The sequence below is a fragment of the Rana temporaria genome, chromosome 7 (assembly GCF_905171775.1).
Source record: "Rana temporaria chromosome 7, aRanTem1.1, whole genome shotgun sequence".
NCBI lineage: Eukaryota > Metazoa > Chordata > Amphibia > Anura > Ranidae > Rana > Rana temporaria.
This window is the reverse complement of record NC_053495.1, coordinates 204,906,169-204,933,934: the sequence shown is the minus strand read 5'-3', so window position 1 is coordinate 204,933,934 and position 27,766 is coordinate 204,906,169. Positions and strand designations below refer to the sequence as shown.

General features: G+C 46.9%; 1 protein-coding gene across 3 annotated transcripts in view; it reads right to left on the bottom strand.

The window, feature by feature from the left end:
- Positions 1 to 17,752, bottom strand: part of TMEM125 (transmembrane protein 125) — a 32,120-nt gene extending 14,368 nt beyond the window's left edge. For 2 of the 3 annotated variants that reach the window (XM_040360875.1, XM_040360874.1), the window contains exon 1: positions 17,563 to 17,752. The gene's annotated coding sequence lies outside the window, so the exon portion shown is untranslated. The remainder of the gene's footprint in view (positions 1 to 17,562) is intronic. The other variant, XM_040360877.1, reaches the window with a different exon arrangement.
- Between the last annotated feature and the right edge of the window lie 10,014 nt (positions 17,753 to 27,766).

Below are 27,766 nucleotides of genomic sequence, written 5' to 3'. Positions count from 1 at the left end.
GGGGCCGAATTAGAAAGAAATATGATCTGGCATAGCAATGGCCCCCCGACCCATGAAGTACTCAACATATTTGTCGCGTACCTCACGAGCTGATTGGGGGGCCAAGCCAGCGCGACCAGTGTCCAGCCCGGGAAGGGGATCTGAGGGTAGTCTTGCCTCAGAACCGATGTCGGGTAGGTACGTCTGGGAGTGCCTGCGTAAAAAGTTGTGCAAAATGCAGCAGGCAAATACAACGGTGTCCAATTTATATTCCGCCAGATGTATCGATGTCCTGAACAGGCGGAACCGGTTGGTGAGTATCCCAAAGGCATTCTCGACTACCCTCCGAGCCCTGGCCAACCGAAAATTAAACACACTCCTCTCTGAGGTGAGGGTCCTCTGGGGAAAAGGCCGCATGAGGTGAGGACCAAGCCCGAAAGCCTCGTCCGCTAGGAACACAAACGGAAGTCCTTCCACATTATCTTCATCTGGTGGCAATGCCAGACCACCAGCTTGGAGACGATCATAGAAATCAGTCCGTGCGAACACTCCCCCATCAGACATCCGGCCGTTCTTCCCCACGTCCACATATAGAAACTCATACTGTGCCGACACCACCGCCATCAACACAATACTATGATAACCCTTGTAATTATAATAGTAGGACCCCGAGCGGGGTGGGGGCACAATGCGGACGTGTTTCCCATCTATTGCTCCACCGCAGTTTGGAAAATCACACCGCTGGGCAAATTGGGAAGCCACAGACTGCCATTCCTGTGGTGTGGAGGGTAGCTGTGGGGACAAACAAAATTAGAGATTTAGTACTTTGTAACAAATACATCCTACAAGCATCCTTGTGACAGTTCACAGTATTAAAATTGCATTAGAAAAATGTGCATGGAGAATTTGGGAAATGAAATATATAGGGCCACTTCATTAAGAGACTCCACAGCCCTCTGATGGGGACAATAAAAGTTTGAAGGGGGGGACACAAAAACCAAAAAGTCCTGTTTGAAAAAATGGCAAGGTGGGTTTGTCCCTAGGATAGCATGCTGGACAGGTTAATATTGGGTAAGGGACAAATATGCAGGTAGGCCAAGAATAAAACATGTAAAGCTGATATCAACATGCATAGGGAGAAAAGGTAACGTTAGTTAAACACACAGCATATCTGGGAAAATAAAAATAAAGTTAGTTGGCCACATTATTAGAGCCAGGAAACTTACCTTAATATACTCCTCATGCATAACTTTGATGATGGCAGCACACGTGTCCGGTATGATGACCCCAAGCGCCTGCGGAGAGATGCCTGTCGAGAACTTGAGGTCCTGCAGGCTCCTCCCAGTCGCCAGGTACCGCAACGTGGCAATAAGCCTCTGCTCGGCCGTGATGGCTTGGCGCATCACAGTGTCCTGCCTCGTGATATAGGGGGACAGAAGATCCAGCAGACGGTTGAATACGGGGTCCGTCATGCGGAGAAAATTCCTAAAGTCATTAGGATTATTCTCCTGGAGTTCCCTAAGCAGAGGCATATGTGAGAACTGGTCACGCTGGCGCAACCAATTCTTGGTCCAGAAACGCCTCCGCCCCCTGTTTCTGGCCAAAGTACTGGACAAATGAACATATCCAGCAGCCATCCCATAAACAGCACCAACTCGCGAAAATTGACGCTGCTGCTCCATCATGGCTTCAAACCGGCCGGCTGGTCAGTCAAGAACACACTGAAACAGAAAGCACTCGCAAATCCAGCACTACCTGCGACAAACGCGTGACAAACAGATACGAGCGCACAGGATGCAACTGCTAAAGCAGAAACAACCTGCTTGCCTATAGCCGAATGACAACTACGTTACCGCAAGCACACGCACTGAACCCGTGAATACACGCTGTCAAAGCCTGGAGACCGAGAAGCGCGAATCAGCTCTAACCAAACCTTCACTAACACGAGCAAACACGTAACTAGCAAAAGAGGAACAGAGGGCGGCGCCATTAACTTTGGTCTTCCCCTTTATAGTGACGTCGTACGTAGTTTACGTGCACGCGTTCCGGTACGACGGGAATTTGGTCCGCTGGTGTGTACACGCCAGCGGAACAAAACACAAATCAGCCTTGTACGCCGGAAACTGTCGGGCAGACAGTTTCCAGCGCACAGATCCGGTCGTGAGTACAAGGCCTGAGTGTAGCAATAAGTTCCTAAATATTGTACCTTCATTAACCACTTAAGACCCGGACCAAAATGCAGCTAAAGGACCTTGCCCCTTTTTGCAATTTGGCACTGTGTTGCTTTAACAGACAATTGCGCGGTCGGTTCCCAAACAACATTGGCGTCCTTTTTTCCCCACAAATAGAGCTTTCTTTTGGTGGTATTTGATCACCTCTGCGGTTTTTATTTTTTGCGCTATAAACAAAAATAGAGCGACAATTTTGAAAAAAATGCAATACTTTTTTACTTTTTGCTATAATAAATATCCCCCAAAAATATATATAAAAAAAACAATTTTTTTCCTCAGTTTAGGCCGATACGTATTCTTCTACCTATTTTTGGTAAATAAGCGTTTATCGATTGGTTTGCGCAAAATTTATAGCGTTTACAAAATAGGGGATAGTTTTATTGCATTTTTATTAATTTTTTTTTTTTTACTACTAATGGCGGCGATCAGCGATTTTTTTCGTGACTGCGACATTATGGCGGACACATCGGACAATTTTTACACATTTTTGGGACCATTGTCATTTTCACAGCAAAAAATGCATTTAAAATGCATTGTTTATTGTGAAAATGACAATTGCAGTTTGGGAGTTAACCACTAGGGGGCGCTGAAGGGGTTATGTTTCACCTAGTGTGTGTTTCTAACTGTAGGGGGGGTGGGGCTGTAGGTGTGACGTCATCGATTGTGATTCCCTATATCAGGGAACACACGATCGATGACGCCGCCACAGTGAAGAACTGGGAAGCCGTGTTTACACACAGCTCTACCCGTTCTTCAGCTCCGGGGACCGATCGCGGGACTCCCGCGGCGATCGGGTCCGCGAGTCCCACGGTCACGGAGCTTCGGACCGGGTCGTGGGCTCGTGTCCGGAACCCACGGCTGGGCAATATACAATGCCCAGCCGTGCCATTCTGCAGACGTATATCGGCGTTAGGCGGTCCTTAAGTGGTTAAATGTAACCATATTGCTACACTTAGAGGCTTCTCTCTTCTCTTTTATCCTCAGTTGTGACATGACGCTGCTCTTATATCAAGACATCGCTTGTACATCAAGGCAAAATTTATTAAAAAAATGTTGCTTGTCTTGCAAAACGCTCTCAAACCAAGGTTACTCTCAAACCAAGGTTTTACTGTATTATGTTTTATTTGTAACAAGGGAAGATATAGAAAAGCTAACACAAGATCTATTAAAATAGAAGAGGAGGATACAGAATAGCTTGCAATCTGTTATGCCCCGTACACGCGATCGGAATTTCCGTTCTAGTGTTGTACGTCACCGCGTTTTGGACGCGTCGGAATTTGGTGTGACAGTGTGTCCCGGACGGATTATCCGGACGGATTCTTCTGACGGAATTCCGTTCAAGCTTGTCTTGCACACACATAGGTAGATTCAGTAAGAGTTAGGCCGGCTTATCAGTAGATAAGCCGACCTAACTCAGAATCTACGCCGAATTATGTTTAAGCGTATGCTCAAACAGAGATACGCTTAAACATATCTAAGATACGACGGCTTGCGCAGTCCTATCTTAGGTTGCAATATTTCGGATGGCCGCTAGGTGGCGCTTCCATTGCGGTCGGCGTAGAATATGTAAATGAGTAGATACGCCGATTCACGAACGTATGCCCGGCCGACGCAGTACTTTTACGCCGTTTACGCAAGAGATAGGCCGCCTAAAGTTAGAGCTTAGCCCTATTGGAATAGTAATGTTAAGTATGGCCGCCGTTCCCGCGTCTAAATTTGATTTTTTTTACGTCGTTTGCGTAAGTTGTCCGTGAATCGGGATTTACGTCGTTTACGTCCACGTCAAAATCAATAGGCTCGTGCGGCGTACTTAGCCGCAATGCACACTGGGAAATGTAGGCGCCCGGCGCATGCGCAGTTCGCAAAAAACGTTAAAAACGTGAGGTCAAGCACTATTGACATAAAACACGCCCCCCTCAAACACATTTGAATTAGGCGCCCTTACGCCCGCCGATTTAGGCTACGCCAGCGTAACTTAGCAGGCAAGTACATTGTGAATCATGTACTTGCCTAGATAACTTACGGCGGCGTAGCCTAAACACGCTAAGCTACGCCGCCGCAAGTTTACACCAATGTACCTGAATCAACCTAACACTATCACACCAAATTCCGACCGTCCAAAACGCGGTGACGCTCAACACTAGAACGAGCCGAGAAAAATGAAATTCAATGCTTCCGAGCATGCGTCGACTTGATTCTGAGCATGCGGTTTTTTTTTCTCCGTCGGAAGTTCCATACAGACGAACGGAATTTCCCATAGAATTTTTATTCATCGTAAAAAAAAAGAGAACATGTTCTCTTTCTAAGTCCGTCGGAATTTCCGATGGAAAAACTCAGATGGGGCACACACACAATATCCTGTGAAAAAAATTCCGTCTGACTTTTTCCATCGGAAATTCTGATCGTGTGTACAAGGCATTAGGGTATAAGGGACGGATAAGGACAGTAGAAGAGCTTACAATCTATTAGGATATCATGGATGGATGAAGAAGGTAGAAGAGCTTATAATCCAGCTACTCTTCCTACGTGTGTTGCCCTTAAAGAGGAAGTAAAGCCTCCTTAAAAAGCTAGTATGCATAGCATACTAGCTCATTATGAAGTACTTACCTGAGATCGAAGCCCCCGCAGACGCCCTCGTTCGCCTCCTCCGTCGCCGCCATGTCTCCCGGAGTGACTTCCGGGTATCGCAGGTCCAGCGCTGTGACTGGCCGGAGCCGCGATGACGTCACTGGCGCGCATGTGCGCGGGAGCCGCCACTAACGGCGTGACCCCATTCACTGACGGCACGCTCAGTGCGCCTGCGCCGTTGTCTATGGCGCACATGCGCCATAGACATCGGTGGCTGTCTTTTTTGAAAATATCTCCTAAACCGTGTATGTTTAGGAGCATGCCCGGACTAGCCATAGGGCATACCGGGCATATGCCCGGTGGGCCGTGGCGGCCCGCGGGCCGCATGTCACGTCTCCCCCAGTGTAACATGCAGGGGGGTCCAAAACTGTTAGGGGGTGTCTGTGTAACAAACTGTGGGGTGCTATGTAATGTAAAGGGGTCCAGAGGTGCAGGGTGCTGTGTAATGTAAAGGGTCCAGAGGTGCAGGGTGCTGTGTAATGTAAAGGGGTTCAGAGGTGCGGTGCTGTGTAATGTAAAGGGGTTCAGAGGTGCGGTGCTATGTAATGTAAAGGGGTCCAGAGGTGCAGGGTGCTGTGTAATGTAAAGGGGTCCATAGGTGCAGGGTGCTGTGTAATGTAAAGGGGTCCAGAGGTGCAGGGTGCTGTGTAATGTAAAGGGGTCCAGAGGTGCAGGGTGCTATGTAATGTAAAGGGGTCCAGAGGTGCAGGGTGCTGTGTAATGTAAAGGGGTCCATAGGTGCAGGGTGCTATATAATGTAAAGGGGTCCAGAGGTGCAGGATGCTGTGTAATGTAAAGGGATCCAGAGTTGCAGGGTGCTGTGTAATATAAGGGGGTCCAGTGATACAGGGTGCTGTGTAATGTAAAGGGGTCCAGAGGTGCAGGGTGCTGTGTAATGTAAAAGGGTCCAGAGGTGCGGGGTGCTGTGTAATGTAAAGGGGTGCAGAGGTGCGGTGCTATGTAATGTAAAGGGGTCCAGCGGTACAAGGTGCTGGAACCCCACATCCCATCATTAACTGCCCCCATCTTAATAGCACTGCCCATCATTACAACATACACCCCCTTCTGTTGCCATCCACCCCTCACACACGCCCATCATCAACAAGTCTGCCCCTTGCAGCCTTGCACGAGCATCGTGAGCGTATTCCCAATGTTCCGCGGCTTTCGGTCGCTCCGAACTGCGCATGCGCAGTACTGGGCGGGCATTTTTCGACAGGGGGCTTTTCTCGTCAGAACACCGGCTTTCAGCTGCTGCAGGGTGAGCCACAAAAGGTTGCCAGCTTCCAGCTTTTCTTCCCCCCCCCCCCTGCCTGCTCTATCCACATGCAATTCCCCATGCTGGGAAATGGGGAAATCTTCAGGGGCCCCCCGATGCCCCTGTGGCCCCTGGGCAGTGCCCATGCGAAAAAGACATCCCAGGTTATACACGACAGGAGTTGTTGCAGTTTCTATGAAAAAGACGTGTTTTGTCTGCACTCCGCACAACTTCCCGCCACAGCTTTCATCTTCTGCGCTCAGGATGGAGACGGCCGAAATGCGCCGACCTAATTCACCGAGGTCCTACAGCCCGGTTAGGCGTTAACTCACCACGTCGCCAACCATGGAGGTCTTTTGGTTCCTCGGCGTCTATTTCACGGGGATTTTAGGAGTTAAAACTTCAGGCCTGCTCCTTTATCTCCCCCCCGTTTGTGTTTTCGCACCACTCTGCGCTAATTATAGAAACCTTTTGAGTTACGGATTTCCTGATTGAACACAGGCAGAAAGTCGAAGTACGTAATCACGCCGCATCAGATTCTAGATGTTTAATTTGGTGGCTTTCCAAAATTTCCTTCCGCCTACAACTGATATTTCAGGGTTGGAGAGAAGCCGGGGAGGTAAAGCGGCGTTGAACCCTCGGAGGCGTTTGGCTTACGGATAAAATAAACATTCCCCGGTAAACTATTTGTTAAAAATTATTTTCCCCCGGCAATTCCAGTTTACAACTTTCATAGATAAGGCCCCTTTCACACGCGTGCGACTTGTCCTGCGACTTGGGACTGCAAAATCGCGAGGCAAGTCGTACCCCCCCCCCCCCCCACCCATGATTTCCAATGAGTGCCGTTCATATCTGTGCGACTTCAAAGTGGTCCCTGCACTACTTTGGTCCGACTTTGATGCGAGTTGAGGTCCATACAACATACTTGTTTAAAGTGGAGTTCCATCCAACAATTGAACTTTCACATTTCGGAATCCTGTCTAATCCAGGTATTTACTCCCACTTCTTGGCCTACGCCACTTCCGGCGCCTACAATGTCCCCCCCCCCACGGTTCCCAGAAGATAGCAGGGACCACTGAAAAAAAAACAGTAAAGTTAGCCCAATTTTTTTGTAGAATGTGAAAGATGAAGTTGCGGCGAGTAACTAGATACCTAACTTGCCACGCTTCAAAAACTGCGCCCGCTCATGGAATGGCGCCAAACTTCGCTACTTAAAAATCCCCATAGACGACGCTTGAATTTATTTTGCTGGTTATGTTTTGAGTTACAGAGGAGGTCAAGGGCTAGAATTATTGCGCTCGCTCTAACGATCGCTTCGACATCTCACATGTGTGGTTTGAACACTGTTTTCATATGTGGGGGCGGGACATACGCGTGCGTTCGCTTCTGCGTGCAAACACGGGGACAGGGGCGTTTTTTTTTATTGTTAATTGTACTTTACTTTTTTTAGTTTGACACTTTTGTAAAAATAAATATTTTTTTGATCACTTTTATTCCTATTACACGGAATGTAAACATCCCTTGTAATAGGAATATGGCATGACAGGTCCTCTTTACAGTGATATATGGGGGGGGGGGGGGTCAATAAGACCTCACATCTCTCCTTTAGGCTGGGAAGTCTAAAATAAAAATAAAAAATAAACGATCCTGATCATGGTTTATGATGTCATAAAAACCGTGCAATTCAAGCAGAACCTGTTACGAAAAAAATACAGAAGCAGGAGTGTCCTCCAATGAAAAGCGCAAGTCAGAATGATCAGCAAGTCCAAAGAGCAAATAGAAATAATCAAAATGTATAAATTCCAACCAGTAAAAATATACGATGTAGCAAAGGATCAGCAATGACCAATAATACACAAAGTATCAAAAATCATATACAATGTATCAAAATTCCAAATAAAAGAGTCTCATTGTATAATGTGCATCTTCTAACACCACTGGGGTGGATTCAAGAAGCAATTGCGCCTGTGTAACCGTAGGTTACACAGCGCAATTGCTGACTTGCTCCGGCGTTACGAATGCTCCTGATTCAGGAACCTCGTTACGCCGAATGCAGCCTAAGATCTGCGCGGCATAAGGCTCTTATGCCCACATATCTTAGGCTGCATTCTTGCGATGGCCGCTAGGTGGCGTTCCCGTTGTGCTCAGCGTATAGTATGCAAATTGCATACTAACACCGATTCACAACGTTGCGCGAGCCCTGCGTACGCAATTTACGTTGTTTACGTACGGCGGTTTTCGCGCAAGGCTGCCCCTGCTATTAGCAGGGGCAGCCAATGTTACGTATACCCGTCGTTCCCGCGTCGCGAAATTTGAATTTTACGTAGTTTGCGTAAGTGAATCGTGAATGGCACTGGACGCCATTCACGTTCACTTTGAAGCAAATGATGTCCTTGCGACGTCATTTGCCGCAATGCACGTCGGGAAACTTTCCCGACGGAGCATGCGCACTACGCTCGGCGCGGGAACGCGCCTAATTTAAATGATTCCCGCCCCCTACGGGATCATTTAAATTGCGTGCTCTTGCGCCGGGCATTTTGCCGGCGCGCCCGCGCAATTTACGGAGATTCTGCTCCGTGAATCGAGGGCAGCGCAAAAAAATTGCGGGGGCGCAGGGCAAAATCGTTGCCCTGTGCCTCCGTAATTTATGCACAAATATTACTGAATCCGAGCCCGTATTTTTTTCTAGAAAATTACTTAGAACCCCCCGAACATTATATATATTTTTAGCAGAGAATCTAGAGAATAAAATGGCGATTGTTGCAATATTTTATGTCACGCGGTATTCGTGCAGCGGTGTTTTAACTGCTTGCCGACCAGCCGCCGCAGTTACACTGACCCCCAATGTAAGGGGCGGCATTACACTGACCCCCAATGTAAGGGGCGGCATTACACTGACCACCAATGTAAGGGGGGCATTACACTGACAACCAAAGTAAGTGGGCACTACACTGACCACCAATGTAAGGGGCATTAAACTGACCACCAATGTAAGTGGGCACTACACTGACCACCAATGTAAGGGGCATTAAACTGACCACCAATGTAAGGGGGGCATTACACTGACCACCAATGTAAGGGGCATTAAACTGACCACCAATGTAAGGGGGGCATTACACTGACCACCAATGTAAGGGGGGCATTACACTGACCACCAATGTAAGGGGGGCATTACCCTGACCACCAATGTAAGTGGGCACTACACTGACCACTGTGAGGATCAAAGGTTCAGAGAAGCAGCACTGAGAAAACAGGAGTCAGCAGCATTGAGTTGCACACTGCAAGTCCTGGGGTAAGAATTCAGTTTACTTGGGGAATGTTTATTTTATTTTTCTCAATGTGTTTAGCTACTGTAAAAAAACGCAGAGGGTGTAATACGATTGTAAAGTAAGCCCCCCGTTTGTAATGGATGAAGAATGTAAAGCACCCCCCCGCCCCCCTATATGGGCGATGATCTGAACTCCAATCACCCAGCACAGCGGACATTGCACTTGGTAATAAATGGAGCTACGCCTTTCTGTATCAACACACAGCCCTGATTGTGGCTCCGGAACTTTCCTTATTATCTGCGAAGGAACTTTTACTGACGTCACTTTCCATTCCAAGGCTGAAGTTCCAAGTTTCACTGTCAGTAAAGTTCATGGGCCAGATTCACGTAGCTCAGCGGATCTATAGATCCGCTCGATCTACGTGAATTAAGATCCGCTCCCGCAAGTTTAGGAGGCAAGTGGATAATTCACAAACCACTTACCTCCAAACTTGCGACGGCGGATCCTAATTCCCCCGGCGGAATTCAAATTCCGCGGCTAGGGGAGTGTCATATTTAAATCAGGCGCGTTCCCGCGCCGATTTAAATGCGCAGGCGCCGTCCGCGAAATTTCCCGGCGTGCATTGCTCCCACTGACGTCGCTTGGACGTCAGTGGTTGCGACGCTTACGTAAACGACGTCCGTCCGTATTCGAGAACGACTTACGCAAACGACGTTAAAAAATTCAAATTCGACGCGGGAACGCCGGCTATACTTAACATTGGCTGCGCCTGATAAAAGAAAGGGTAAGTATACGACGGGTACGCCGCTACGGAAACGTCGTAAGAAGACTGCGTCGGGTCCGCGTACGTTCGTGAATTTGCGTATCTCGCTGATTTACATATTATTTATCGTAAATCAGCGGGAACGCCCCCGGCGCCATTTTTAAATTTAAAAAAAGATCCGACAGTGTAACACATTGTAACACTGTCGGATCTAGCCCTATCTATGCGTATCTGATTCTATGAATCAGGCGCATAGATAGGACCAGTGTAAGTCAGAGATACGATGGTGTATCTGTAGATATCAGGAGATACACCGTCGTATCTCTTTGTGAATCTGGCCCCGTGTTTGTACCTAAGAAGAGAGACAAGAGAGTTCCTTTCCCATCTCCGAGTCCTTCATACAGAAATTTGGACCCAAGCCCCCGGTCACGGGCGCAGAGCGATATCGGGAGTCGCACACACAGCTGTGCTCATAAGTTTACACACCCTGGCAGAATTTATGATTTCTTGGCCATTTTTCAGAGAATATGAATGAAAACACAAATAGCCGGATTCAAAAAGATTAGTAGATACGCCGCCGTAAGTCCGAATGCGCGCCGTCGTATATTTAAGCGTATTCTGGAAGCCAGATACGCCTAAATTTGGCTAAGATACGACCGGCTTAAGTCTCCTACACCGTCGTATCTTATGTGCATATTTACGCTGGCCGCTAGGGGAGTGTACGTGGATTTACGCGTCGAATATGTAAATGAGCAAGATACGCCTATTCACGAACGTATGTACGCCCGTCGCAGTAAGCTACGCCGTTTACGTAAGGCGTTTTTGCGGCGTAAAGATAAACCACCAAAAAGATGGCGCAGCCCATGCAAGGTATGGACGACGGAACAGCCGTCGTATTTTACGTCGTTTGCGTAAGCGGACGTGAATGGGGCTGGGCGTAGTTTACGTTCACGTTGAAAGCATTGAGCCGACGTTGTTACGTAGGGAGTATTTGCGACATGATTCTGATCATGCGCGCATGCGCCGTACCAACGGCCCTCATTTACATGGGGTCACGGTTAATTTAAATGAAGCCCACCCACTACATGCCTACTTTGAATAAGGCGGGGTTACGCCGGGCCATTTGCGCTACACCGACGTAACTTAGGGAGCAAGTGCTTTGTGAATACTGGGGTAGATTCAGAGAGCAATTACGCCTGCGTATCCATAGATACGCAGCGTAATTGCTAAGTAGCGCCGGCGTATCTACTTTCTGTATTCAGAAAGATAGATACGCCGACTGTAGCCTAAGATACGACTGGCATAAGTCTCTTGGCGCACCCGTAGTTGTCAGTGTAGAGTATGCAAATTGCATACTTACGCCAATTCACAAACGTACACGCGGCAGGCGCTCGTTTTTTACGTCGTTTGCGTACGTCGTTTTCACCGTAAGGCTGCTCCTGCTATTAGGAGGCGCAGCCAATGGTAAGTATGGACGTCGTTCCTGCGTCGCGATTTTCAAATTTTGCGTCGTTGGCGTAACTCGTTCGTCAATGGCGCTGGACGCCATTTACGTTCACGTTGAAGCCAATGACGTCCTTGCGACGTCATTTACCGCAATGCACGTTGGGAAATTTTCCCGACGGAGCATGCGCAGTACGTTCAGCGTGGGAACGCGCCTAATTTAAATGATCCACGCCCCCTATGGGATCATTTAAATTACGCGCGCTTACGCCGGCCCCTTTTAAGGTACGCCGCCGCAAATTACGGAGCAAATGCTTCGTGTAAGCAGCGTAGCTCCAGTAATTACTTAGCGTATTAGTGCGCGCCCCTACCTGAATCTGGGCCACTGTACTTGCCTCACTATGTTACGTCGGTGTAGTGCAAATGGGATGCGTTACACCGGCATAAAGATACGCCGCGATACGTGAATCTGGCTAAAAAACTTTTCTCTCACTCGTGGTTGGTGTTTGGCTGAAGCCATTTATTATCAATCAACTGTGTTTGCTCTTTTTATATTATAATGGCAACAGAAACCACCCAAAAGACCCCAATCAAAAGTTTGCATACCCCAGTTCTTAATACCGTGTATTGCCCCCTTTGACATCAATGACGGCTTGAAGTGTTTTGTGGTATTTGTGGAGAAGGCTCTTTATCTTCTCAGGTGGTGAAGCTCCCCGTTCCTCTTCCAGTTCCTGTAAATTCTTGGGCTGTCTCACATGAACGGCACGTCTGAGATCTCCCCAGAGAGGCTCAATGATATTGAGGTGAGGAGACTGAGATAGCCCCTCCAGAACCTTCATTTTATTCTGCTGTAGCCAATGACAGGTGGACTTGGCCTTGTGTTTTGGATCCTTGTCATGTTGGAATGTCCAGGTACGTCCCATGTGCAGCTTCCATGCTGATGAATGAAATGTTCCTCCAGTATGTTTTGATAACATTCTGCATTCATCTTGCCATCAATTTTGATCATATTTTCTTTGTAGCTCACACATCCCCAAAACATCAGAGATCCACCTCCGTGTTTCACAGTAGGGATGGTGGACCTTTCATCATAGGCCTTGTTGTCTCCTCTCCAAATGTAGTGTTTATGGTTGTGGCCAAAAAGCTCAATTTTGGTCTCATCTCTCCAAATGACTTTGTGGCAGAAGGTTTGAGTCTCGTCTCTGTGCTGTTCGGCGTAATTAAGCGGGACACTTTGTGGCATTTGCGTAGTAATGACTTTCTTCTGACGACTCGGCCATGCAGCCCGTCTTTCTTCAAGTGCCTCCTTATTGTGCCTCTTGTACAGCCACACCACATGTTTTCAGAGAGTCTTGTATTTCATCTGAAGATATTTGTGGCTTTTTCTTTGCATCCCAAACAATTTTCCTGGCAGTTGTGGCTGAAATTTTAGTTGGTCTACCTGACCGTGGTTTGGTTTCACCAGAACCCCTCATTTTCCACTTCTTGATTAGAGTTTGAACACTGCTGATTGGCATTCTCAATTCCTTGGATATCTTTTTATATCCCTTTCCTGTTTTATACAGTTCAACTACCTTTTCCCGCAGATCCTTTGACAATTCTTTTGCTTTCCCCATGACGTTTTCCTCGACTTGTTCATTCCCCGACTTAGTTTGGGTAGGCGGTACACTTTGGTGGGGGTGGGTCAGCCACACCCCATGACCTTTGACCTCTGAGAACCCGCCGTCTGACCGTTGACCTCTGGGGGAGGTCCCTGTTCCAGTTCCTGAGTCCTACCCTTCTTCTTCAAGGGAAAACCCTAACCCCTAACCCATAACCCATAACCCCTAACCCTAACCCCTAATCCTAACTCCTAACCCCTAATCCTAACTCCTAACCCTAACCCCCTAATCCTAACTCCTAACCCCTAATCCCTAACCCCCTAATCCTAACTCCTAACCCCTAATCCTAACTCCTAACCCTAAACTCCCTAACCCCCTAACCCTAATGACTCAGAATCCAGAAACGTCAGTGCAGCACTGAATGAAAGATGCAAGGGTCTGTCAGGAGTCTAGAAACTCATTGACCTTTTATACACACACACTAATTACAAGCAAACAGATCACAGGATGGTTACCTTTAATAGCCATTCAAACTCTTTCGTGTCAACTTGTGTGCATGTTATCAGGCCAAAATCACCAGGGTAAACTTTTGATCGGGGTCATTTGGGTAGTTTCTGTTGTCATTATGATTTAAAAAGAGTAAACACAGTTGATTGATAATAAATGGCTTCAGCCAAACACTAACCATGAGTGAGAGAAAAGTTTTTGTGTTGTCATTTATATTATATTATATTTATATCGTTTTGACAGGTACCCTGGGCCAGATTCAGGTACAATTGCGCCCGTGTAACGTAAGCCGTTTACTTTACGCCATACTTTATACAGCAATACGTTTGCTGTGTAAAGTTAGGGCACCCAAAACGACGACTAAATTTGCGACGGGAAACTAGACTAGCAGCGACGTAGCGAACGCGAAAAAACATTGTGGATCGCCGTAACTCCTAATTTGCATACCCGACGCTGGTTTACGACGCGAACTCCCCACAGCGGTGGCCGCGGTACTGCATCCTAAGATCCGACAGTGTAAAACAATTACACCTGTCGGATCTTAGGGCTATCTATGCGTAACTGATTCTATGAAACAGTTGCATAGATAGAAACAGAGATACGACGGCGTATCTCCGCTGTGAATCTGGCCACCTGTTCCCACTTCCGCTCGGACTGCCTAAGAAGCTAGGAAGCCCCTCCCTCCCTGCAATCTTCTGGGACATGTCACAGGTCCCAGACTATTGACCAGCCATTTAGGACATGCAGCGCAACTTGCGCATGTGCAGCACGCATTCCGGTTGTGAAACCGCAAGCTGTCACAGCCTGGGGTGCCCACAGTAGTGATGCAGGCGCTGCAGAGAGGAGACGGAGAGAAGCGAGGCTTCGGATGACCCCATCGCTGGACCGTGGGACAGGTGAGTGTGCGTTTATTAACCACTAGCCGACCAGCCGTCGCCATTATTCTGCGGCAGGTTGGCTCTTTCCCGCAAATCGCCGTAGCTGTATGTCGGCCCTTCAATAGCTATAGCAGGCGTGCGCAACTGGGACCGATGCTCGTGGCCGGAGGGCGCGATGTCGGCCGGCCACGCACGTTTGCGGGCACGACAGCTAGAACGAGGATGTGTGTGTGTGTGTGTAAACACACAAATTCCTGTTCTGACAGGAGAGGAGAGACAGATTGTGTGGTCCTACTAAGTAGGAACAGCGATATGTCTCCTACTCTAGTCAGTCCCATCCCCCCTCCGTTAGAAACACACACTAGGGAACACGGTTAACGCCTTGATCGCCCCCTAGTGTTAACCCCTTCCCTGCCAGCGACATTTACACAGTCATCAGCGCATTTTTATAGCTGTATAAATGTCACTGGTCCCAAAAATGTGTCAAAAGTGTTCGATCTGTCTGCCGCAATGTCGCAGTCCCGCTAAAAATCGATGATCGCCACCATTACTAGTTAAATAATAAAATAATGCCATATATCTATTGCCTATTTTGTAGACGCTATGGCCCGGATTCAGGTAACACTTACGCCGACGTATGTGTAGATACACCGCGTAAGTGTACAAATGCGCCGTCGTATCTATGCGCCTGATTCTTAATACAAGATACGCCTGAAATTTGGCTTCATCCGACCGACGTAAGTTTCCTACGCCGTCCGCATATTTACGCCGGGCCGCAAGGGGTGCTTCCATTGATTTACGCATCGAATATGCAAATGACCGAGATACGCCGATTCACGAACGTACTTGCGCCCGTCGCAGTAGTATACGCCGTTTACTTAAGGCGTACGTCTGGCGTAAAGTTGTTCCACCTATAGGAGGCGCATCCCATGCAAAGGTATGGATGACGGAACAGCCGTCGTATTTTACGTTGTTTACGTAAGTCGTACGTGAATGGGGCTGGGCGTAGGTTACGTTAACGTCGTAGGCATTGAGCCGTCGTATCTTAGAGAGTATGTTTGACGTGATTCTGAGCATGCGCGCGCATGCGCCGTTCGTTCGGACCATCATTTGCATGGGGTCACGGTTCATTTAAATGAATCACGCCCACCGTCCACCTACTTTGAATTAGGCGGGCTTTCGCCGAATGATTTACGTTACGCTGGCGCAACGTAGGGAGCGAGTGCTTTGTGAATACTCTGCTTGCCTCTCCGGGATACGTCGGCGTAGCGCATATGAGATGCGCTACGCCGGAACAAAGATACGCCGATCTACCTGAATCTGGCCCAATAACTTTTATGCAAACCAATCAATATACGTTATTGCGATTTTTTTTTGACCAAAAATATGTAGACGAATATATATTGGCCTAAACTCATGAAGAATTTTTTTTTTTTTTTGGGTGATGTTTATTCACTTCTTTTCCTCCCCTTCCCCTGTTAGCAAGGTTGTATGCTTCCTTTAATCAGCCCACAGTTGGGCAAAATGAAATCAATTGAGGCCTTGTTGCCAGAGGCGTTGCTAGGGGGGTGCGGGGGGTGCGGTCCGCATCGGGTGACACCCGCTAGAGGGGTGACACCATCCCATTTTTTTTTTTTTACCTGACATGCCCAGCCTGCCCTGTGCAATCCCAGCCTGCCCTGTACCACCCCAGCCTGCTCTGTGCCACCCCAGCCTGCCCTGTACCACCCCAGCCTGCCCTGTATCACCCAGCCTGCCCTGTACCACCCCAGCCTGCCCTGTACCACCCCAAACAGCCCTATACCACCCCAGCCTGCCCTGTACCACCCCAGCCTGCCCTGTACCACCCCAGCCTGCTCTGTGCCACCCCAGCCTGCCCTTTACCACCCCAGCCTGCCCTGTATCACCCAGCCTGCCCTGTACCACCCCAGCCTGCCCTGTACCACCCCAAACAGCCCTATACCACCCCAGCCTGCCCTGTACCCCCCAAACAGCCCAGTACCACCCCAGCCTGCCCTGTACCACCCAGCCTGCCCTGTGCCACCACAGCCTGCCCTGTGCCACCCCAAACTTTCCCATACCACCCCAACTTGCCCTGTGCCACCCTAACTTGCCCTGTACCACCCCAATCTGCCCTATGCCACCATAACTTGCCCTATACCACCCCAACCTGCCCAATGCCACCCTAACTTGCCCTGTACCACCCCAACCTTTCCCATGCCATCCCAACTTGCCCTATGCCACCCTAACTTGCACTATACCACCCCAACCTGCCCTGTACCACCCTAACTTGCCCTATACCACCTCAACCTGCCCTATGCAACCCTAACTTGCCCTATACCACCCCAAACTACCCTATATCACCCCAACATGCCCTATACCACCTTAACCTGTCCTATACCACCCCACTACACCAACCTGCCACTATACCACTCTATACTACCCTAACCTGCCACTATACTGCCCTATACTATCATTTACAGGGGCTGGTTTGGGGTGCGCCCCGTGCGCTGCCTGCTTGGTGCTGGGCAGCCTAGACAGAGGGGGGGTGACACCATGTTTTACCGCACCGGGTGACACCAACCCTAGTGACGCCACTGCTTGTTGCTGACACCATGCCTTGTTTGTTGAATGTTATGATGATGTAGACCCAGCCTTTGGTCATACTGTAATTGCATTCTGTATTTGAAAAATGAAAAATCTATTGAAAGCGAAATTACAGGGAGTGCTGGAAGAGGAGGAAGACGCCACTGCTATGTATGGCCAGAAAAGCCAGCGGGCGGTCCATCTATTGTGGACCGCCCGGGAGGTAAATGGGGGCCCACGAAAGACTTCCTGAGTCCTCTATTCCCCCAGAATATCCTGGGTTAACCCCTTACTCTCTGGCTGTTGTGCAGGTAAATGCCCCCATCCTGGGACTTGTAGTTCTATATAGTTTTTTACAGCATGACCCAGAAAGACTTGACGTGCCCTTTTATGGGAAAGATTCCAGAGAAGTGAAGACTCACCTCCTCACCTGGAGCCAGCAGAGTCTTGTCCAGCCCTGGACACAGCACCATAGGGATCAGCACCATAGGGATCAGGCCATGTGTTGGGGTCTCTCCCTCTTTAAATGTCGCCTTCCTCTTTCTCAGTTCCCTGAGATTCTCCGCACTTGTTTATTGTTCACAACAGGTAGAAATTCTATCTCTTCCTCCTCAGCTGAGGGCTTGCACTGATTGGCTGATGCCTGTGATGACAAGGGAAGGGCAGGAACATTCCATGCAAGGTGATCTGTGTGTGCACCTGCTGATCTGTAACCTGCACAGTGCAGAGAATGCCCCCCCCCCCTCCTCCGTACTTCTATATATACACTATATAATCCTATTTAACATACCTGTACAGTAAAAAGAATGCCCCCCTCCCTCCCTTGTCTGTACTTCTATATATATATATACATATATACACATATATATATATATATATATATATATATACTCCTTTATAATATACCTGTACAGTACAGAGAATGACCCCCCCCCCCCCTCCCTCCTCTGTACTTCTATATACAGTACTCTATATACTCCTTTATAATATACCTGTACAGTGCAGAGAATGCCCCCCCCTCCTCCGTACTTCTATATACACTATATACTCCTTTATGATCCCTCCTGTATTGAATTGTATTGTATCTGTACTGTCTTCCCTGATGTTGTAAAGCGCTGCGCAAACTGTTGGCGCTATATAAATCCTGTATAATAATAATAATAATAATAACATACCTGTACAGTGCAGAGAATGCCCCCCTCCCTCTTCCGTACTTCTATATATACACTGTATACTCCTTTATAATATACCTGTACAGTGCAGAAAATGACACCCCTCCCTCCTCTGTACTTCTATATACACTATATACTCCTTTATAATATGCCTGTACAGTGAAAAGAATGGCCCCCTCCCTCTCTTTTCTGTACTTATATATATATATATATATATATATATATATATATATATATATATACTCCTTTATAATATACCTGTACAGTGCAGAGAATGCCCTCCCTCCTCCGTACTTCTATATACACTATATACTCCTTTATAACATACCTGTACAGTACAGAGAATGCCCCCCCCTCCTCCGTACTTCTATATATACACTATATACTTCTTTATAATATATATGTACAGTGCAGAGAATGACACCCCTCCCTCCTCTGTACTTCTATATACACTATATACTCCTTTATAATATGCCTGTACAGTGAAAAGAATGGCCCCCTCCCTCTCTTGTCTGTACTTTTATACTTTTGTATATATATATATATATATATATATATATATATACTCCTTTATAATATACCTGTACAGTGCAGAGAATGCCCCCCCCCCCTCCCTCCGCTGTACTTCTATATATACTATATACTCCTTTATAATATACCTGTAGAGTACAGTAGTATATCTGATCTGTGTTTCTATGTATATACTATACAGGGTGATATACAATATACAATATACAGTGCACAGAATGGCAACCCCTCCCTCCTCTATGCAATCATATTGTATATCTGATCCGTGTTTCTATTTATGCACAACAATAAAATGTATTCTCCTAATAATACAATGTATCCTCTTCTGAGCTCTGATATTGATATACAGTATCTCTTAGGTGCTACTATACATCCTCTATAGACGGTAGACGCTATAACTTTTGCGCAAACCAATCAGTTTACGCATATTGGGATTTTTTTTTCCCCCAAAAATATGTAGAAGAATACATATTGACCTAAATTTATGAAGAAATTAAATTTTTATATATTTTTTTATTGGATATGTTTTATAGCGAAAAGTAAAAAATATTGTTGTGTGTTTTTTTTTTTTAAAACTGTTGGTCTTTTGTTTATAAATTCAAAAATAAAAACCGCAGAGGTGATCAAATACCACAAAAAGAAAGCTCTATTTATGGGGGGGGGGGGGGGGGGGGGGAAGACATACATTTTATTTGGGTACAGCGTCACACGACCGTGCAATTGTCAGTTAAAGTAACGCAGTGCCGTATCGCAAAAAGAGACCTCATCATAAGGGGGTAAATCTTCTGGAGGTCAAGTGGTTAAATAATCAATAAATAATCATAAATAAATAATAATGATAACAACAACAAATAATAAATAAATAATCATAAATAAATAATAATAATAACAACAACAAATAATAAATAAATAAATAATAATAAATAAATAATAATAACAACAACAAATAATAAATAAATAAATAATCATAAATAAATAATAATAATAACAACAACAAATAATAAATAAATAATCATAAATAAATAATAATGATAACAACAACAAATAATAAATAAATAATCATAAATAAATACTAATCATAACAACGACAAATAATAAATAAATAATAATAATAAATAAATAATAATAATAATAATAACAATAAATAATAAATAAATAAACCCCATCAAACATAAATAAATAAATAATAAATAAAAACAGATGAAAAAAAATGAAAAACATTACAACAAATGATGAACCAGATGATATTTCTCTCTATTGGCTAATTAAAAAACTCCAAAGCGCAAAAACACTTTAAAAACGCCGTACAAAAAACATGCAACAACACACAACAAAAAGCAAAAAAAATGCTCCCAAACTTCACACTCAGGTGTGAATGCGGCCTAAGACCAGCGGTGGCCCATCCATTAGGGTCGCACGGGCCCCGCCCCCCCCCCCCCCCCATACATGCATCCGGCCACCTGATCTACATGCAGGGCACCGGACACATGGATTCCAATGGTGGGGGTGTTTTTTTTTTTAGGCACGTGATTAAAGCCAGAGGCTTTAATAGGCTTCGAAAAAAGCCTATGCATTATGGGGGATGTCAGTCTGGAGGAGTGGGCATTCTGTATTTGCATGCAGGCCAGTGGCGGCCCGTGCATTGTGGGCCCACGGGTGCCGCCCCCCGTCCCTGCCGCCACCTCCCTATCCATGCTCCCCGGCCCCTTTCAGGACGCATGGACTCCGATGGGGGGGGTGAGAGGGGGTGTTTTTTTTAAGCACCTGATTAGAGCCAGAGGCTCTAATAGGCTTCAAAAAAGGGTGAGATGAGGCTCGGGGGGTAGAGAATGCGCCCTGATCCCACCCAATTGTGTGACCATAGCGAATGCATTTTCTCTATTTTTACACCACAATGCCTCCCCGCCAATCAGGAGGCAGGTCAGTGAGACCTGTTTCCCCAATTGGCCAAAGCGGCAGGCGATCCTATTGGATGGCCAGTGCTTTGGCGGAAGAGGAGACAGAGCGGTGGAAGCATGAGAAGCGCACTCCTCTGCCGCCGCCGCTGCTGCTGCCTGGAGGAGACACAGGAGGAGAGGACATCCAAGCCCGGTGAGTGCTAAGTAGCTCTAAGTGTGCCGCGAGCCCCGCGCCTGGGCTGGGAGGGGTGTCACTATGCGGTGAGCCACGCGCCTCGGGGGTGCTTTTAGTGCAGCAAGATATGCGAGCGGGGGGTGTTTAGTGATGTTATGTGATGCTGATCTGTATACCCCATCTGTGATGCTGAGCTATATACCCTATCTGTAATGCTGATATATATACCCCATCTGTAATGCTGATCTATATACCCCATCTGTGATGCTGAGCTATATACCCTATCTGTGATGCTGATCTATATACCCTATCTGTAATGCTGATCTGTATACCCCATCAGTAATGCTGATCTATATACCTTATCTGTGATGCTGATCTATATACATTATCTGTAATGCTGATCTATATAACCTATCTTTGATTCTGAGCTATATACCTTATCTGTGATGCTGAGCTATATACCCTATCTGTGATGCTGATCTATATACCCTATCTGTAATGCTGAGCTATATACCCTATCTGTGATGCTGAGCTATATACCCTATCTGTGATGCTGAGCTATATACCCTATCTGTGATGCTGATCTTTATACCCCATCTGTGATGCTGACCTATATACCCCATCTGTGATGCTGACCTATATACCCCATGTGTGATGCTGAGCTATATACCCCATCTGTGATGCTGAGCTATATACCCTATCTGTGATGCTGAGCTATATACCCTATCTGTGATGCTGAGCTTTATACCCCATCTGTGATGCTGATCTGTATACCCCATCTGTGCTGCTGAGCTTTATACCCCATCTGTGATGCTGATCTATATACCCTATCTGTGACGCTGATCTATATATCCTATCTGTAATGCTGATCTATATACCCTATCTGTGATGCTGATCTATATACCCCATCTGTGATGCTGATCTATATACCCCATCAGTAATGCTGATCTGTATACCTTATCTGTGATGCTGATCTATATAACCTATCTTTGATTCTGAGCTATATACCTTATCTGTGATGCTGAGCTATATACTGTACCCTGTCTGTGATGCTGATCTATATACCCTATCTGTAATGCTGATCTATATACCTTATCTGTGATGCTGAGCTATATACCCTATCTGTGATGCTGATCTGTATACCCTATCTGTGATGCTGAGCTATATACCCTGTGATGCTGATCTATATACCCTATCTGTAATGCTGAGCTATATACCCTATCTGTGATGCTGAGCTACATACCCTATCTGTGATGCTGATCTTTATACCCCATCTGTGATGTTGACCTATATACCCCATCTGTGATGCTGAGCTATATACCCCATGTGTGATGCTGAGCTATATACCCTATCTGTGATGCTGAGCTATATACCCTATCTGTGATGCTGAGCTATATACCCTATCTGTGATGCTGAGCTATATACCCTATCTGTGATGCTGAGCTATATACCCTATCTGTGATGCTGAGCTATATACCCTATCTGTGATGCTGAGCTATATACCCTATCTGTGATGCTGAGCTATATACCCTATCTGTGATGCTGAGCTATATACCCTATCTGTGATGCTGACCTATATACCCCATCTGTGATGCAGAGCTATATGCCCCATCTGTGAAGCTGATCTATATACCCCATCTGTGATGCTGATCTATATAGCCTATCTGTGATGCTGAGCTTTATACCCCATCTGTGATGCTGAGCTATATACCCTATCTGTGATGCTGATCTGTATACCCCATCTGTGCTGCTGAGCTTTATACCCCATCTGTGATGCTGATCTATATACCCTATCTGTGACGCTGATCTATATATCCTATCTGTAATGCTGATCTATATACCCTATCTGTGATGCTGATCTATATACCCCATCTGTGATGCTGATCTATATACCCCATCAGTAATGCTGATCTGTATACCTTATCTGTGATGCTGATCTATATACATTATCTGTAATGCTGATCTATATAACCTATCTTTGATTCTGAGCTATATACCTTATCTGTGATGCTGAGCTATATACTGTACCCTGTCTGTGATGCTGATCTATATACCCTATCTGTGATGCTGATCTTCATACCCTATCTGTAATGCTGATCTATATACCTTATCTGTGATGCTGAGCTATATACCCTATCTGTGATGCTGATCTGTATACCCTATCTGTGATGCTGAGCTATATACCCTGTGATGCTGATCTATATACCCTATCTGTAATGCTGAGCTATATACCCTATCTGTGATGCTGAGCTACATACCCTATCTGTGATGCTGATCTTTATACCCCATCTGTGATGCTGACCTATATACCCCATCTGTGATGCTGATCTATATACCCCATCTGTGATGCTGATCTGTATACCCCATCTGTGATGCTGATCTGTATACCCCATCTGTGATGCTGATCTGTATACCCCATCTGTGATGCTGACCTATATACCCCCATCTGTGATGCTGAGCTATATACCCATCTGTGATGCTGATCTGAATACCCTCTGTGATGCTGATCTATATACCCCATCTGTGATGCTGAGCTATATACCCTATCTGTAATGCTGATCTATATGCCCCATCTGTGATGCTGAGCTATATACCCCATCTGTGATGCTGATCTATATACCCTATCTGTGATGCTGATCTATATACCCTATCTGTGATGCTGAGCTATATACCCTATCTGTGATGCTGAGCTATATACCCTGTCTGTGCTACTGAGCTGTATACTCTGTCCTGTGATTCTGGGGCTGTACACTCCTGACACTATGGGTGGAACCAAGTGGAATACAGGGGACAGAGTGGGTGGATTCTATAAGGGGTGGAGTTTATGAGAAGTGGGATGGTCAAAAAGGAAGGGCGGGGGCTGGCACCCCCTCATCCTAAAACTTCACCAGCCACCCCTAATGCAGACCACCCTAGAGAACGCCCCCCCCCCCCCATGTGACACTGAGCTGCCATGATTGAAAGAACTGCTGCAGCTTCTAATGCACATTGTGAGAAGCTCACAGTGTGCAGTAAAATCAGAAGCAGCCATTTCAGGCCATGAGTGAAGCCCATACAACTGTGCCAGACTGAAGGGAAGGACGGAGGTCATATCATCAGACTTACCTGTGTTATTTTTAGAGCTCATACCGGCCAATCCTGTTGAGCACGAAGATTCACACATCAGGAATCGCAGTCACCCATTTCCATATAATTATCATGTAACAAAGGACGATTAGTGTTTATTGGTCCACACCCACACTTGTATTCCCATCCTCAGCTGACATGGAAGAAGGTGCCTGGGAAGAATGTAATAACCTCATTGGCCGTATTTATAGAGATGAGCGAAATCACTTCTCACTTTGTGGCCCCCGGCCATAGATTGCTAAGAAATGATCGTTTCCTCCGTCCCGGGGGGCAATGAGGCGCCCCTGGGGAGACGCTTCAATCGCGGTGGCTCAGCATCACATGTGGGCGTTGTCCAGGGCCGATCCGCCCTATAGGCAAACTATGCAAGCCGCTTAGGGCCCCGCAAAGCTGCAGAGGGCCCCCCAAAGTACTAAAGGCCCGCATAGTGAGAAGTCCCTGCACCCTCACGGCCCCTCACCCCGCTTCTCAACTCGCTGGCTGCATGGGAGAAGAGGTAAGAAGTCAGCACTCCCCGCTTCTCACTTTAATGTAAGACCTCGTACACACGACCGAACATGTCCGCGGCGGACCAGTTTCAGCAGACATGTTTGGTCGTGTGTACGGCCGACGGGACAAATGTCCGGCGGATCGGACAGGTTTCCAGCGGACAAATGTTTCTTAGCATGCTGAGAAACATGTCCGCTGGAAGCCTGTCCGTCGGACATGTTCGGTCGTCTGTACGACTCACCGGACACGTCCCTGCAAAGGGCGGGGCCAACCCAATATTGAACCCTACGGGACTAAGACTGGGAGGCCATTAAAGTTCATGTGCTTGTAAAGGCAGGTGTCCCAATACTTTTGGCAATATAATGTATCTTATTTGTGTGTATATACAGTATATGAAGGTCTGTGTGTATAAGACTCCCCGCCTCCGGTGTTTCTCTATTACCGGCAGTGAACGTCGCTCCTGACACACAATGGCTGTGAATGATTTATGGAAAGCAGCACCAGTTGAGTCACGTTGTTGTCTCAGTGATTTCATCAGAAGTAAAAATCTAATTAACATGAAAGGGGCCACAGCCTCAAAGCTCAGTCCAACGTTTCCAACAATGTAGTAAATACAGCAATATTAACCGCTTGATGACCGCGTCACTTCGATGTACGGCAGCAAGGCGGTTCTCCTGCGCTGAATCACGTACCAATTGTCGCTCTATTTTCGTTTATAGAGCAAAAAATAAAAACCGCAGAGGTGATCAAATACCACCAAAATAAAGCTCTATTTTGTGGGGGGGAAAAAGGACGTCAATTTTGTTTGGGTACAACGTCGCACGACTGCGCAATTGTCAGTTAAAGTGACGCAGTGCCGAATCGCAAAAAAGTGCTCTGGTCAGGAAGGGGGGTAAATCCTTCTGGGGCTGAAGTGGTTAAAGGGTAAGGAAAGTTCCCAACAAAGCTTGGGGCAAACATAGATCTGTATTCAAAAAAGTTGAAATGTGTTTTTAATGCGTTATTATTACCCTTTTGTGTAAATGCCTGTAGGCGGGTGCAGTCTATTCTCTGCACTGTAGGTGGCGCTCAACCGCAGTGGCAGTGCAGAGGGAGAGGAAGTCAAGAGGAACTTGGGCCCAGATTCACGTATATACGCGCAAAACTGTGCGGGCGTAACGTATCTCATTTACGTTACGCCGCCGCAAGTTTTTCAGGCAAGTGCTTTATTCACAAAGCACTTGCCTGTAAAGTTGCGGCGGCGTAGCGTAAATCACCCGGCAGAATTCAAATTTGGCGGGTAGGGGGCGTGTATAATTTAAATGATGCGCCCCCCCGCGCCGAACGAACTGCGCATGCGCTGGCCGCGACTGAATCCCAGTGCGCATGCTCCAAATGACGTCGGCAAATCGTCATGCTTTCGACGTGAGCGTAAATTACGTCCAGCCGTATTTGCGAACGACTTACGCAAACAACGTAAAATTTCAAAACTCGGCGCGGGAACAACGCCTATACTTAACATTGGCTGCACCTCATAGACCCAGGGGCAACTTTACGCCGGGAAAAGCCTAACGTAAACGTCGTAACTTTACTGCGTCGGCCGCGCGTACGTTCGGGAATTTGCGTATCTAGCTAATTTGCATACTTGACGCGGAAATCGACGGAAGCGCCACCTAGCGGGCAAAAAAAAAATTGCAGTTTAGATCCGACGGCGTAAGAGCCTTACGCCTGTCGGATCTAATGGATATCTATGCGTAACTGATTCTAAGAATCAGTCGCATAGATACGACGGGCCAGATTAGGACTTACGACGGCGTACATGGCGCTGCGCCGTCGTAAGCCCTTTGAGAATCTGGGCCTAGGTGTTCAGTACAGTGGAACCTCCGTTTACGAGCAACGCTGTTAACAAGCATTTTGAATAGCGAGCAACTTTTTTTTTTTTTTTTATTCTGACTCGGTTTGCGAGTGTTGTCTCGCTAAACGAGCAGAATTCAAGCTAAAGGGACGTGCAGTACCGCATTCAGCCATAGGTGCGGGGGGGCGCCGTCCCTGAGCAGAGCCGAGCGGAGATGTTCGGAAAAACTTGGAAATACTCAGTTCCCGAGCCTTTCCAAGGTTTTCCAAGTTCAGCCGAACTGTCCCTGAGCCTTTCCGAGGCTCTCCGGTGCCCCCCCCCACCTCTGGCCACATGCGGTATTGCATGCCATAGAAGAACAAATTGGGCTAGATTCAGCATTGATTTACGCCGGCGTATCTATAGATATGCCGCGTAAATTCAAAGCTGCGCCGGCGTATCTTCCTTCGGTATTCAGAAAGCAAGATACGCCGAAATTAGCCTAAGATCCAACTGGCGTAAGTCTCTTACGCCGTCGTATATTAGGGTGCATATTTACGCTGGCCGCTAGGTGGCGCTTCCGTAGTTTTCGGCGTAGAATATGCAAATTACCTAGTTACGCCAATTCACAAACGTACGTGCGCCCGGCGGAATTTTTTTTTACGTCGTTTGTGTAAGGCTTTTCCGGCGTAACGTTGCTCCTGCTTCTATGAGGCGTAGGCAATGTTAAGTATGGACGTCGTTCCCGCGTTGAATTTTGAATTTTTTACGTCGTTTGCGTAAGTCGTTCGCGAATAGGGCTTTGCGTAAATTACGTCCACGTCGAAAGCATTGACGATTTGCGGCGGAATTTCGAGCATGCGCACTGGGATTCTTTCACGAACGGCGCATGCGCCGTTCGTTAAAGACGTCATTTACGCGGGGTCATGTTTTATTTACATAAAACACGCCCACCTCTAGCAAATTTGAATTCGGCGCGCTTACGCCGGCTGATTTACGCTACGCCGCCGCAACTTACGGAGCAAGTGCTTTGTGAATACTGCACTTGCCCGTGTAAGTTGCAGCTGCGTAGCGTAAATAACATACGCTACGCCCGCACAAACTTACGGCGGGCTACTTGAATCTAGCCCACTGTCTTTGTTTCCATTGACTTCTATGAGGAAACTCGTTTTGATATGAGAGTGCTTTGGATTACAAGCATTCTCCTGGAACGGATTATACTCGTAATCCGAGGTTCCGCTGTAGTCCAAATCAGGAGCGAACAGCCAATGCGGCTCCTCCATAGATACAGTGCGGTGAGTGAGCGTTGTCACCCTAGCACAGGAAGTGTGTGACAGGCAGGATTACTAGGAGAAAAGGCTGGGGAAAAAAAGAAGAAAACAAATGCAGCCGCCTCTTCTAAGGGCTGGTAAGCCGCAATATATG